We start from the raw sequence: 15,462 nt of genomic DNA on the forward strand, positions 1-15,462 counted from the left end.
GGAATATAAACCAAGCAATTGTTAAAATTAATTGAGAAGAAGAATGGCAGCTGCAAAGTTGCTGCTGCGCAGAGGAGGAAGTGTTGAGATAAGAGACAATTTTCCCTGAAATGTTTTGTACCAAAGAGCAGGTCAGACCCTGGTTGTGTTTGCTCCAGATCCAACATCTTCTTCTGCTTCCACGGAACATTAATTCACAGCTGGAGCCAACCACCTGCCTGAAAAGCTTTCAGAAAATCCCTGCATGAAGTCCAATGGTTTAATATATATTTGGCTTTTTTTTTTTTTTTTTTTTTTTGCTTTAGGCACAGAAGGCACATGAGGAAACACTTTATTAGCAAATGTGATTTTTTGTAACTATTTTTTTATGAGCCAAAGAGTCAAAATTTATTAAAAATGTATATGACAATTCTTCAAAAAATGTTAAGGGAATTACAATGAATCAAGAGAACACTGATTTTAGTGAACAAGAACAATAATTTTTATAGTCATTTAGAAGCACAGTGCCGGTCAGTGGTACCCTCCATGGGTTTCTTCAGTTCTTAACCATCCTTTAAGTCCCCCAAAACATTACTGCTCGGTTAATTAAAGGGCTATTCTTTTTCTGGACTTCATTTATTTATTTCTACTCAAAGCTATAAACCACTTACACTTGCAGGGTCTTTAAAACCCAATTCAAGATTTGGACATTTCTTCGGTTTGTGAGTCCACATAAAAGTATGATTAAAGTCTTTTTGTTTCTAATGTTTTATCCTATTTATAAATCAATACAATGGGGTTTCAACATAGAAACAGAATACACCCAGGGTGCCAATTATCCAAGAACTGCTACTGCTATTAACTAATGATTGCGTGAGCAAAATGCAACACCCAAACATAAAACACAACAAAATGAATATTTTCTCCTGACTGAAGCTGTTTCTATATATTAAAACGACCTCAGCCTCAGTTTTTACACATTATTTATGGATATTACTAATGTAGTAAATATAGATACTTTTTAGATTCATAAGTTTGTAAAACATGATGATTAGCACTGATAATTTAGCTTCCTGAATAACCTTTGCAGGTTTGACATTCAGATAAATTGGAGATCTGGGGTCGATACTAGCAGAAACAAATTGTTTTGACAAGACCAGTGATTCTGTGAAAACATTTTGAAGGGACCTCAAGAAAAGGAGTAAAACAGAAGGGTGTTCAATCTAAGGAAGCCATGAAAAGGTTATTTGTATTGAATCATATCTGCCATGAACAAAACCATATTGGTGACCTAAGAACCATAAAACCTAACATAACATGATCTCTCAGAATTTAACGTGCTTAAAACAAAAACGTTCATATTATAAAGCTTGGATAATTTTGTGTTCCCATCTCTAATTTGAATCTATAGTCAGATATTCCCTGTAATGTTCCTCTTTATTGTTCTTGTCTGAGCAGTAATTTCAGGTGGGTTCGTTATCTGAGCCCAGTCAAGCTGCTGCGGGCATGATTATTTAAAAAGCTATTTTCAGATCACACTGTCACATCGGCTGATGCTGAGAGTAATGAACAATATCTCCCTGGGATTTCTGTGGGTGTCAAAAGGTCAGCCAAGACTGCTTGTTTGTTAGTTCCCTTCTGCTATTCATTTGCAAAAGGCTCTCATTCTCCCTGCAGAAGACGCACAGTTTGCTTCCTCGCTGAAAGACCAATGTAGACATAATTACAGGCTGTCGGAAATCCATGAAGTTCTGTCACACACAATCGTTTTCCCCGTCTCAGTGACATCTGAACACCTCCCGGCAGGATGCATGTTGACTTGGAAAGCCTTTTAAAAGAATCAATTCTCAAACGTGTGACCTCAGAGAGGGGAGTAATCATCAGGATCTAAGATGAAGCAAAATGAATATCTGTAACTGCTCATCCATTCAAGCACTCTCAGGTCTCAGGTTCTATAAATGGCCACTTTCCTCCACTATATCATTTTGGTCATCATTTCCCAAAAGGCTCTCTGCTGAAAAGGACTGATGCTCTGAAAAGAAAAAGACATGAAGCTAAGATATAAGCTGAAACCAACAACCCAGGCTAACAAAAGGTGCATGCGCGAAATTGATTTTGCACAGTGTAATTAGCTTCATGATGAAGACAGAGATTATTTTGTTTCTGTCTTTATTGTCATACATTGAGTCACGTGTTATCATATATTCTTCAACTTCTCCCTTATGGACAAAAAATGGAGCAGAAAACTGCAAATTATCTTTCATAGACACAGAAACCATTATGTTTAAGATGTCCATCACTTTAAATGTCTAATGTGAAGCATGCTTTGGTACTAAGGACAGTTTGAAATTGATGTTTCTACTTTGTTTCACCTGATTCCAAATTTGAAGTGAAGTGCCAAGAGATTCAATCACCCTCCAGTCTGAGTGAAATGAGACATTAAAGAAGGAAACAGAGATTTTCATTCAGTCAATAGTCTGTAAGTGTCTTTTCTTGATCTGTGGTGACTCGTCTGGTGTGAGATAAAATGTTCTCTAACTTTGAATTTCCATCCTTTTTAATTCTTTTCCCTTAAAATATTTGTAAAAACAAACAAAACAAAAAAAATAGAAAAAAGACAAAAAAATTGCTTGGATAACACTGTGAAAGGTCATAATTATTTTCTATTTGTGAATTAGTTTAGGTTTTAATTAATAGTATTAAAGAGTAGACATTAGTTTTGATTAAAAACATATGTTTCCTGGTGGTTCTATGGATATTCAATGGAATGTAGAAAAATGGATCCTTCAAACACATTTTTGACAGATCATGAAATAATTTATTATTATTGTCAAAAAATAACTGGGTTATTCATGCACAATATCACATTTAACCAAAGCTTATGTTCAAATGCATTTTTCCCCACACCGTGAATTAGCCGTTCAGTTTATTCAAAAACATGGCCCCAATATGGCCTCTTTCTAAATGCGTCTCAGCTGAATGGCCTTTATAGTTACACTGTGTCCCGTGGGCTGATGTAGCTTTAATAGCCTCTGCTGTCGCCTATGTTATTATTCACAACATGGCCATGTTTTTATTAATTACCAGATTATTATTATCCCCTGTAATTAAAAGAGAAACAGGTAAACACATGTAGAGTACGGTATGAGCAAAATGGACGTTAAATAAAATCACAACTTGCATAAATAAAAAATACAATTTTCACCTAAATTTTTTCCAATAGCAGGTATGACTTCAAGGCTTTCTTGACATCATGCCTGCTCCATAATTGACATTGCTTTCAACTGTTCAGCTGAATAATAGATGCTTTCCCCATCCATAATTCATTGAAATGCAGTATTTGTCTTTCTTTTCCTCCTTCGAAGGCCAGAATTGTCACAGCCACCTGCAGGTGGCTTCACCCCATCATTAAAAGGGAAGGTGATCAGCAAGAATAAATGAGAACATCACTACACATTTGGAACAATCAGAGCATGCGAAGATGAAGAGGACAGGTTGTTTACTTTTTTCACTTATAAGTCAAATTGACTCAACATTCATGAAAGCATCCAGTCTCTTCTTGCCTTGTGCACTAAGCGCTTTAATTCTGAAGTTAGGGCAAGTTAGTTTTACCAGCTAGGAGTTTGTATATTTTATTGGTAATTTCATATTGTATTAAAACTGCTCATTAGGCTGAGTGATGGTTCAGATGGGGATTTAATCAGGTGCTCATTAATCTCTGCCTTTTCATCATAACCTCTATCTATCTTGACATTGAGCCAAAAGGTGGACATAGTGTTTGACAGTGGCGTTGCAAACTGTCGTAAGACGACCCTTTAATTAGATCCCAGGCTATCTGCTTTGAAACCAAGAAGAAGAAGAGAGAAAGGAAAGAAATACAGTGACTGGATTTAAATGTCTGGAAATCAAAACAAAAAATCCCCTCTTTAATCTCACAGTCGGAAAATATGCAAATCATTTCATCTGACTAAGATTAGATATTTATAATAACTTTCTGACACTGTCTTTGTGCAAAGATGTGTCAAGATCCACAAACATTAATAAAAAAAATATTCGTCTTTAATTGAAGGGAAGCAGGAAGTCGTAGATTACAACTTTGTCCAACACTCTGATCAACTTAAAATACAAATAATGCATGTCAAAGTAAGATGTATTTTATAAGCTATAGTTTGGAAACCAAAAAGTTTTTCCACACTAAATAATAGTGATGAAATTAAAGTTTCCTTTTTTAATGGTGATAAATTGTGCTGCTAATTTTGAATATGAAATTATTTCAAGTTTTCTTTTGCAAGTGCAAAAAGCGATTTACGATCGTATTTAATAAATTAGGATTTGCATTTTAATGAGTCTTGTTTGTCAGATTATATTTAGCTTCTGAAAATAATCGTGAAGCAGGAATTAAACATATTTTTCATATAGTACACATTTCTATTGCAACCTTTGCACATAATGGCTCTAGTTTCTTCAATGACTCAAAGAAAAGGAGAAAAAAAAATCAAAGGGCAAATAAAGTAAGACTCAAAGGGCTACATTTAATAAATACAACTCAAACACAAAAACAGAAATTGAATGAATCACATGACTCATTTAGATTTTCTTCCACTGGGACTTTTCTTGTTTTCTTTTATTTGTTTATATCTCCTGTGTTAAATATAATAATTTGTATAGTGTGGAGTTTTGAGAAATTGTATTTTAACTCTCAACTCTGTTGTCTGTCTTGTTTGATTCTTTAAAAGGTGGTATTCCTCCTTTTCTTGCTATAACTTTATTTTGTTGTATTACTGTGAAAACAGAAGATACAGCTCTTAAGTCAAAGTGCATCTTTGGCTGTTGGCAAACGCATCAATATTGTATGTGCACATGCCACTCAAGCACAGCAAGCACTAACCATTCATCTTAGATGAGAAATGGGAGTCAGTACCAAAGTTTGTGTTAAGCCACAAATGTAAGAACTGTCAAAACATCTCAGTGGAAACCTCAAAGATTTCCTATTTAAATATCGATTACTGTGAAAACAGCAGCTAACTGCTGTTCAGCTGGTCGTAAACATCTGTATTTTGAATCTTAATCTTATTGATAATATTAATAATATTAATGCATAGCTATCTGTTACCAACCTGAAATTTAAACCTCTGTTTTGTCAGGTTAATTTCTAATGAGCTAATAAAATATTGTTAGGTTGTGAAGGAAATAAAAATGTCACCATTAGATTAAATGAATACTAGATTTTTATATTTTATGTCATTCAATGCTAAGCAATAACTTGGAATTACTCATTGTTACCTCACTGTCTGAAGCCACAGTAGTAATTTAATATGTCTCCCAATAATTCAGTTTGTTAAACTGATTATTTCAGACCCAAGCTTCCTTATGAACACACCATTTATACAGATCTAGCCTACTAATGTAAACTAATGTGAACCATGTCAGAGACGGTATATGAGTAGAGTTTCAAGAAATATTGCATTGTTGCATGAAATTAACGTTATCAGCTGTGATTTGTCAACAGATGGCATTAATTGCCAGTGTTTGTGTAATTTGTCTTTTCATTTTCTTGTAAAGTATTATGTTTCCAAGGATAAAACTTTCCCTGCCTTTGAGCACTTGAGCTCTTACTTAGTGCTCACTTTCCATCCCACACATCACCTATCAGAAGCGGTTGAACGTTGTCAGCCTTGCCTCCACCACAAGGATATTTAAACAACATAATTTTTGGCTAAATATAGTTAATATGCAAACCACCTTTTTATCACGGTGCAAACAAAAGCCTTCATGCCAACACCACAACATCTTTGCATACTGCGTATGCACTGCATGTGCTGTAAAGAGATTATCCTGCTGTGTGCATTATATAACTGCACACAGCAGCGTGACAAACAGACTGGCTTCCTCCTGTAAAGATGTGTTTATGTCACTTTATGTGAAAGATGATAGTTTCTTGGAAAAGGTCACAAAAATGATAACTAGCATAAGCACTGCTACCAGTAAGAGTAAGGGAATAGTAGAAATGTGAATCTGGGGAGGAGACAGATTCTTTTCACAAATTTAGCAGATGCCATGACAATATAACAGCAGTACGTACCATTCATCCATTAACTTTCCTTTATCTGAGATCTGGTTGGCGAAAGAAGACATCTTTTTTCCCTATGTGACAGTCTCAAGGTCCAGCTCATTTTAATAGACCTCAAGGCATTCCCTTGTCACAAGGGACCAATGAACACACCATTTATACAGATCTAGCCTACTAATGTGAGCTAATATAAACCGTCTCAGTGAACTCTAACAAGTTCTTGGTCTTTCTAGGGTTTCTCTTCAAGTTGGACACACCAAGAAAACCTCAAAAAACGCATCAAGGGACATTCTTCTCACTTTTTTATATTATATCCTTTTCATCCGGAACAGCAGAAAACAAAGTTCTTCATAAAGAAACATGTTGATCTGCACAATTTTATTTTGCTAAACAACATTTGTTGTATTTGAACTGCATTATTATGCAAACCCACTGAGCTGCAATACTGAAAACCAAGCAATTTCATTTGGTTAAATAAAAAAACAAAAGCAAAGGCAGGAAAAGATGATTATATCGTGCCATATTTTGCTGGGTGTAAACAGACTTGATTGTTCATATGTGTGATCTCACAACCAACCAAGCAACACTCAACCTGAGAACAGTTTCAGGTGACAAAAATATGTGATTCCAAGACATGGTTATTTATGCCCATCACTGTGATTTAACAAGCATAGATGACTTTGCTTGCTATTAAATACACATAGATGCATTTGGTGATTCTTTCTGCTATTTCGAAGCAGATCTCTATGATTTACCAACGCTGTTTATATTGTTATCTTGCTCATTATTTACTGTCCATGTGTCATTCTCTTTTCCTAACATGCAAATAAAAAAACATTGCAAGTAAATATTACACTCTAAAGTTCAAAATAACACAGTTCACATTATATAATTTTGTGTTGTGTGACTGTGAAATTACAACCTGCAACAGCTAAACCCGCAGTGACTGGCAGATGGGGAAAGCTGTACTCTTGTGTATCATAATATGTCTGAAATCCTCCAAATCATGGAGTCAGCAAGGTTTGACTGAGTGTGTACAGTCAGTCCTCAAGTCCTCTGCGGTTTAAGAGCATGAGGATTTCTGACGTGCCAGGATAGAGATGTATAAATGAAGAGCCCTGGCAACATCGGTCAGAGATGTCTGCTCACATCACTCTTGCTGCTGATGAGTTGGCGGTCAGGAGTCAGTCAAATTTCAAAGAAGTAGAAGCTGAAACAAGCAGAGGTGAAACATCAGATATGTGACTTAGAGAGAGCAGTGAAAGCGCCATACAAATGCATTCATGTGAAAGACAAACAGAAATTATTACATAACTATGAAAAAGAAGAAAACTTGTAGTTTAAATATTATTTTGGCAATTAAAACTCAGAAAAGTGTACAATGTGTTGTTTTCAGCCACCTTTAATCTGATGTCAATAAATACAATCTATTGCCGTTAATCAATTTAATGTCAGTATGAATGCAAATGTTCATTAAAGCATCAAATATTTATTACAAAACATCAGTGTACAACCTTATAAAGCTTAGGACAGCAGTCATTAAATATATCTGTAATAATAATGGCTGTCACTGTGAACAAAACACCACTCTGGAGGAGCTGCTGAGGTCACCAGCTCAAGAAGGGAGATCTGAGAGGGCAACTCTTTGGCATCCCACAAATTTGTCATTCAATGTAGAGTGGCAAGAAGACAGCCATTGTTTTGAGAAATCCCCTTTAAAATTTTGTTAATTTCAAAAAAGTTCATGTGAAATGGAGGAAATGTGGAAAAATGTGAGAGCAAAGAAAACATGATTACAGACAATGGTGACAGATGCTTTTCTCAAGCAGAAACTCAGCAGGACTAAATTCAAAGACAAGTGCTAAATAAAATCATGCATGGTTTTCATTCCACTTCATAATTCTACTCTTTTTTTTTTAACAAAACATCCTAAGTTTGAGGGCTGAAAATAGTTTTGCAGAGATCAGTCTGCTTTTCCTTGCTGATCCAATCTGCCCCACTGTTAAAAAGAAGGCTCCAAAAAATGACAGCTGATCTCTTATTATAACTCTGTCCTGCATGGATGCAGTCGCTCCAGTTCTAATGGATACTCTCAGGGGAATCCTTTAGGAAAAAAGGCATCAGATCACATTTAACTGAGCATTTGGCTGCATGGTCCCAGTGGGCTGCCTGCTCACAGATGGTGGAAAGTTGTGTGTGATGTGTCTAACTTCTCTCAGATTGACCCAAATTAACTTTTGCTCATCATACTTCTCACATGGGGGATCAGAAAGGTGTTTACAGCAAATCATGGAAAGAGGATGGGCTCACAATAAACAAGAGGCATGCTGTGCTGTATGAAGCTGGCAAAATGTGCCTTAAGATGAAGAGAGGTTTAGGTAGAACTGTCTTCTTGACATCTGGTAACTTTCACAAGAAACAAATTCCCTACAGCTGTCAGGACAACAAAACACCCACTACTTCTCTAAGAAAAATGCTTATTTCCTCCATGTTTCAAGGACACAAGATAGAGCAGACAGCCTTTGCTTTGACTAAAGATGCTGAATTACAAATACAGTCTGTCTCTTTCATCCCCAAACCAACTCTCCACTCCACTACTTCCATTTGATTGTTGACCTTCAAAGAACGGAGCGGTGGAAAAAGAACGACAGAACCGTTTCTACTTCTGACCTTTAAGTGATGCATTACCTCTGAGCAATAAGTGAAATCGATGGTTTTGTGCTGTTATGATGCAGCAGGTTCATATGTCATCTTGTCCTCCAGGCATTAAAATTGCTAGACTGTTGCGCATCCTGAACATGTCCTTATATCTCGGTTCATTGGAGAAAGCAACAGAGGGTGGTCAGCCAGCAGCAACTAACCGGTTCTTAAGCTGCTGGCCATCATTAATGTCTCTTGGTTGTGTCTGCCAGCCATAGCAGATAGCTGTGTGGGACTGATTGTGCAAATCTAACAGTCTTTGTGTTATTTCTGCTGTAAACCTCTTCTTATGCATGCAGTGGAGTCATTTCTGTGCCACAGGGAATCTTGATTTAAGAAAACAACACCTCAGTCATTGGGCTTTTCCATATAGCTCTTAGATTCTGGCTCCACATCTTGTTTTCTTAACTAATCTCATCTTGTTGGAATTGAGGGCTGAAAATAGTTTTGCAGAGATTAGCATCCCCTAATAAATTCTATTAGGGGATGCATTGTGCAAATATTTGGTTTGCAAGTTGGTTTATGCAAATGAAAAGCAGCAGATGTACAGATCTTGCCTGAAGGAAAATAGTGATAATTAAAAAAACAAGAGTACTGAGAGAGCAAAAGAGGAGATCTCAGTTTAAGAAAAGTCAAGTGAGGTTATTGTGGAAATCACAATGAGTAAGAAATCTGTAAAAGGCAAATAATTCATATTAACCTGAAGTTAAAGTCAAAATATCTTATATCCAAAAATATATACTTGTTTATTAAGTGAAATTAATAGAAAACTTACCATAAAAGTTTTCACAAACTCGCAACAGTCCAGAACAAAGTTTAATTATTATTTATTGCAAGGCAACATAAATTTCACACATTCCATCCATTCATTCATTCTTGGTGTCCCCAAAGTTGGTCCTGGAGGGCCGGCATCCTGCAGGTTTTAGTTCTCTCCTTGGTGGCAGTGACAACCTTTTCAGAATGTCAGTGTTCTTCTCAGGCCTCTAACAAGCCATCATTTGATCCAGGTTTGTTAAATCAGGGAGAGAACTAAAACATGAAGGATGCCGGTCCTCGAAGACCGACTTTGGGGATCCCCTACACCCATATTTTTTTAAAAACTTTTTTTACATGCTTTAAACAGCGATGGAGCCAACATGGCTTTTACCAACGGATTTTGAAAGACTGAACTGCTGCATGATGAAGAGGGCAGCAAGGGTGAAGAACAGGCTGAAGGATGAATTTACCTGGAGACAAAACTGACAGTGAAAGAGACTGAGGAAGTGTGTTTGAGGAGGTTCCAATCTGATGCCTGAGAAGACAACGTTAAGGGGTTCAGTGTGCAGGAGGAAAATGAAGATGGAGATAAATGAATTTTTCTATAGACTATTGTATTTTTTGTTAAGCAGTCATTTAAAAGTGCTTTTTTTCTTTTCAAATGATTTTTCTTTGACTTATATTTAGGTGCACTCAATAGTCTGCTAGTTATGGCACCCACTCATCCCTGCAGGGTCGCTCAGGGCTGGTTTCTATTTCTGGCGGTCATCAGTTGAGGAACACACTAGAAAGGTAACAAGTCCTTTACAGATCAACACAGAGAGATAGTCAAGCACACACTCACACGCACACACACATACCTAAGGACCAACCAATTACTTTTGTCCTGAACGAGTCCTGCAGTCTGCCTGTTTCTGAATAAAATCTATTCTTGGTTCCAGTTACTATTATAAATTATTTGTAAGGTGTGGTAAAAATGAGAGGTTGCGATTCACTGATGGTTTTAGGATTATTATTGAAAATAGTGTATTTTATACTACAGTGTGAGAAACCAAAGTTGGTATGGTTTGTGTTTTGCCATTTTATAATGGTGGCAGGCTTAAAACTGGCCTAAACAGGTGTGTCCAGAAAATGTTTCTTTAAATCACAAAATTATTTTTGAATTTAAAAAAAAAAATACACAAGACAATAATTTTTCTTGTAATGAACTCTTTGACACAGAAAAATAAAATTTGAAAAGTCAGCCATTTCAAGTTTTGACATGCAGAACATGGGTTTGGAGCTGGTGCTTGAAGGCGCCGTGGCAGGTGAAAACTCCAGGTAACTGACATGATGCAGGGAGACGGGGCAATGAGTCACCCAAGCCCTGAGCAAGCTCCCTCGCTTTAACCTGCAGCAGTGGCTCCGGAGTAATTATCTATTTATAACCTTCCATAGCAGGCCCACAACCACTGACAGACAGAGATATCGGTCTTCAACTGAGCTCCTTTTGGCTCAGAAGTATATTGGAGGCATAATGCTAAATTCTCTGGTGCCTAATAAGTGGCTTAATAGGTTTAATAGGACTGTCTTAAAGAGCAAAGCTTCAACATATGCAGGCTGCGCTCATGACATGCCGGAGACAGCAGCTTAGCAGCACATTTTGGTGCACTTAATGGGTAATTCTTCTTATTTGGCTGATAGAATGGAGAATGAATAAGACCGCGTCCCTGCAAGACTTACAGCACACAGTCATGATTTGTCACCTGGCTTACCTGCTAACACACTCCTAGGGATTAACTCTGACTTGTTCGTGGCAGAAAAAATAAAGAAATCTATGAAACAACAGACATTGTGGCAGTAAAAACTATATCACAACCAATTCATGGAGCTTTAGCAATCCTAGCCCTTTTTTCCCCCTGTACTTCATTCTGGCACAAAATCCCTGTAGTGGAGAAAATCCATCATGTTAAATATCTTGCAACTGCTTCATTATTCACAGAGAGGCAGCTCTCCTGTCCATTTAAATTATCATTGGTATTTCATTAATGTAAGGTTTCAAATTATGCCACTGAGAATGTCATTAATTTAGACCCCAGAGTCTGACTGAAGTGATCATTTTTCCATTGACAGCAGTATCTGTAGGCAGGGGCGGTAAATATGGGAAAAATATCACATGATCGCAATATCCAAAGGGCGTACTTAATAAAATGGCTTAATAAAATGGCCAGTGGATCTATTGCAAAGTTTCATTGCGAATGTTCTTAGAAAAGAAAGCGATGTCACAGTTCATCTGCTGTCTTAAAACAAACCAGAATGTTCCAAAGGCAGCCTACAACCAGCTTAAAATCTGCTTACTTAGCATTAACAACTCACCACTAACAGCAGCTGCTGGAGGCAGAAGACAAGTCAAGTTGTTTCTTTTGCATCGTGAGCATAAAAATATTTTCAAAAAGCCTTCCTTGCAGAGTTATGAAGTCCAAAATACATATATCGCAAACATTTAGTACTCTTTGTTTAGAAATACAGAGTTTCTTCAAGTGCCTTCTGCAGTGAGGCATTTGATGAAACTCTGAACTGATAGTTTTACAAAGATCAGAAACCAAATATTTAGCAAAATAGAGTTTTGTCATTTTGTTATTTTTAAAATAAAAATTACTACATATTGTTACCAACTGTGCAGTGATATTAGAACCAACAAGCAGTTAATACAAAGCTAATTAGCTGGAATAAAATCCATGAAATAAGAAGTTTATGGCACATTCTTGTAACTCTTATAATCACAAACAATAAAATCTACAATTGAACTAAATGAGTGAGCTGATTCAGCAATGCCAGTGAATAAAAATGTTGTTTTTCATTGTTTTGAATTTACATTAAATAGCCACATACTGTGAAAGTCCAAGTCGAGTTGTTAAACAGCTTTAAATGTCCGTCAAGATGATATTTAAAAAAACATTTACTAAGGTGGAAAACTTTTATAAAATGTCTGAGAAGTGTTTCTATTGATGACATAAGTTTCTCTGCTTTGGCCCAATTCTTAACGCATTCTCATCCTTCATGCTGGTATCAGATTTCCCATCCTTATCTGAAGATAGGAAACAGCTTCCAGAGAGGATCCTTCCCAAGTTGCAAGCTTCATAGGTAACACAACAAAGCGGTATTCGGTCTGATAATGCAGATGACAGATTCTGACCTTTCCCCCCACTTTCAGCTAATTTGGTCCACATTGAAATTGCGTGTTGGATAATTGCAGATTCAAACCCTATCCAGATCTCTCAGGACTCAAGTAGATCCTATCCTACTCCGTACTGGCACATGGCGACCAGTCACTAAGGGCTAATAGACTAAGTGAACGTTTGGAGAGGGACCTTGAAAAGTCACGTACTGTGCAACTTTCGAGCACTTTAATGAAATTGACTCGCATAATACTGGCATTCCACCGGCTTTTATGTTTCTCATGATGACAACCCTTGGTGAGACTCAAGCTCGTTTTCACTTTCTCTACATGCAAGAGAGCAATAAATCCATTTCCTTTAACATTGTACAAGGTTTTTCTTTAGCGCTGGACCTTTAGAAAGAACTGAATATTAAGTTCTATTCAGTCTTCCAGAGGAAATTACTCCTGTGGGTAGCGTTTTGTGGTAAAAGAAAATCATATAAAAAGATTCTGTTGCATGCTCTTTGGTTCTCCTGTGAAAGAAACAGTCTCTGTGTGAAGGTGAACTGTATCTTTTCTTCTCTCACCCACCATCACTTCCTCTGCATTGCTGAAAAAAAAAATCTTTCACTTACCATTCAGCCCTTTGCATTTTTTTCCCAGCTAGTGAATATGAATTTGTGTTCCATTATTTCAGCTTTGGTGCGAAATTTTAAGTATGCCTTTGGGCCTGGAGGAGTTTTTGACCTCTGCTCAAGGCAAAACCTTCACCATATGTTGCGCTTCCTCCGGTTCCTGCACCTGAGCCTCGCACTGCGGGGGGTGAAGTCCCACTGTTTTTTTCAGACTGACCCGTTTGGCCAAATAGATGAGTTTCTTTCATAACACCTGGTGTCTGCTCTCTGCCTCATATTAGCAAAAACAGGTAAACAAGGGATGTATGGCTCTTCAAAGAACTTGCATTATGTAATAAATGAGCTACTTTGTATTGGCAAGGACATAATGTGAATTTCAAAAGGTGTTAATACTTTTGCAGAAAACTCAAATTATTAATAACTCAAGGCTTAGTACAGATACATGCATAGTGAAAATGTGAATTCCTGATATTTGAATCTGCATGCAGGAGCCAGGAAGTTGCACAGCTCTTTAATTTATGTAATGGGTACCCACAAAGCATGAGAAGGATCAATAAGAATAAGAAAGTGTTTTGACGTAAGTGATCAGTGGAAAAGCAAATCGAAGCCCTCTGTCTCACTGCACAAGTCCTTCACAAGAGATTTAGTGGACTCTAGAGATGTGGCGCTCATTTCTGTGCAGGAACGCCTACACAGTCATAGGTCTCAGGTAAGAGTCATCCAAACAAAACTTTCTCTAAATGCCTAACATAAAATACAGATTTTGAACCAAAAGAACTAAAGCTAATGGATTTTGTTTTACAAATAAGTCTTATTTGGACTGGCTAACGTTAAAAAAACATCAATGCTTAAAGCATTTTTATTGAATATGGAGGGAAAAAGGTGCAGAATTTAATGAAACGCCTCCAAGATGGTGAGAGAAAGGAACGGATTAATCATGTTATTGGTTTTTGTTGCTACCGATGGCATTGGCAACAAATCGCTGTTAGAGTGAAGAATGGATCCAATTAAATAGCATAAAATTCGAGGAACTATTATAACGTTTGTGAAAAACAGAAATGGAAGAAACAGAAGCCTTGCCTAAGCTAAAAATGTGAAATTTTCATTTTAACCATGACAGTCAATAAGACACATTTGACCAGAATCCAAATGTGTCACACTTTATTTTTGACATGTGAGGCATGTTACCAGTCTAACCATTTTTTGCATAATGTAATTGATTGCATACTTGCATATAATGGACACCTACTGAAAAGTAATGTTTGAATATTTGTCTATATTCAAACATATATGTCACTCTGTGTAGAATGTCGCCAACTTGGATGACAGCTCACAATACATGTTTTAAATAACATGTTTTAACTCCAAGTTGGATAAACTTGGATGATAAATAGTATTAGTAGCAGGTGACGTATAATGAGAGAGGCTCTCTTTATACAACATTATACATAACCCTATAAGGTCAACATCCTAAATCAATATGTGAATAATAATTAGCCAACTTTGTTTCTTTAGGCAAAATGGGGCAAAAAGAAATTTAACTTACTCTGAAAATTTCCAAAAATCTCCCAGAGGAATGCAGCACTCTTGAAATTTGCTGGGGTGTGATTGGTTACATGTAACGTGAGAAAGAAAAGACACAAATGAACTGCCAAGGCCTTTAGAAGAATAAGCGTGAAGCGAGCACGAACCCATTATCTTACAATTCTGAAATATTCCATAACAGCAACCATCCTGGAGTACTCAGAAGTACAAAATGTACAGAGCCAAGACACATGGACAAGGAAAGGAGGGCTGAAATCTGACAGATAAGTTGAGGCATCTAAATTGAGTCAAGAAATGGCTGAAGACAGAATTTTCCTAAGGTCTTATGGACTGATGAAATGAGTGACGGACCAGATGATTGGCCCCGTGTGTGGATCAAATATGGACAGAGAGCTCCACTTCAAATCAGATGTCAATGGAGAAGTTGTGTGCATTTATTAAACTGAGGATTTACAGTGAAGTAAAACATTCCACCTCTCTGTTGCTGCTGCACAAAAAGTTGATTGTCAACAGATCAAGAAACTGACAGATTCCAGACAGATAATAGAAGGATTATCACTTTTATTGAAAAGAACGGTGGCTATTCATCACTGATTTTATTTAATGTTAGAAAGGTGATTGCAAAGTTTTGAATTGAG

This window comes from Poeciliopsis prolifica, unplaced genomic scaffold, assembly GCF_027474105.1.
Source record: "Poeciliopsis prolifica strain line A6 unplaced genomic scaffold, Auburn_PproV2 SCAFFOLD013, whole genome shotgun sequence".
In the NCBI taxonomy this organism is placed as follows: domain Eukaryota; kingdom Metazoa; phylum Chordata; class Actinopteri; order Cyprinodontiformes; family Poeciliidae; genus Poeciliopsis; species Poeciliopsis prolifica.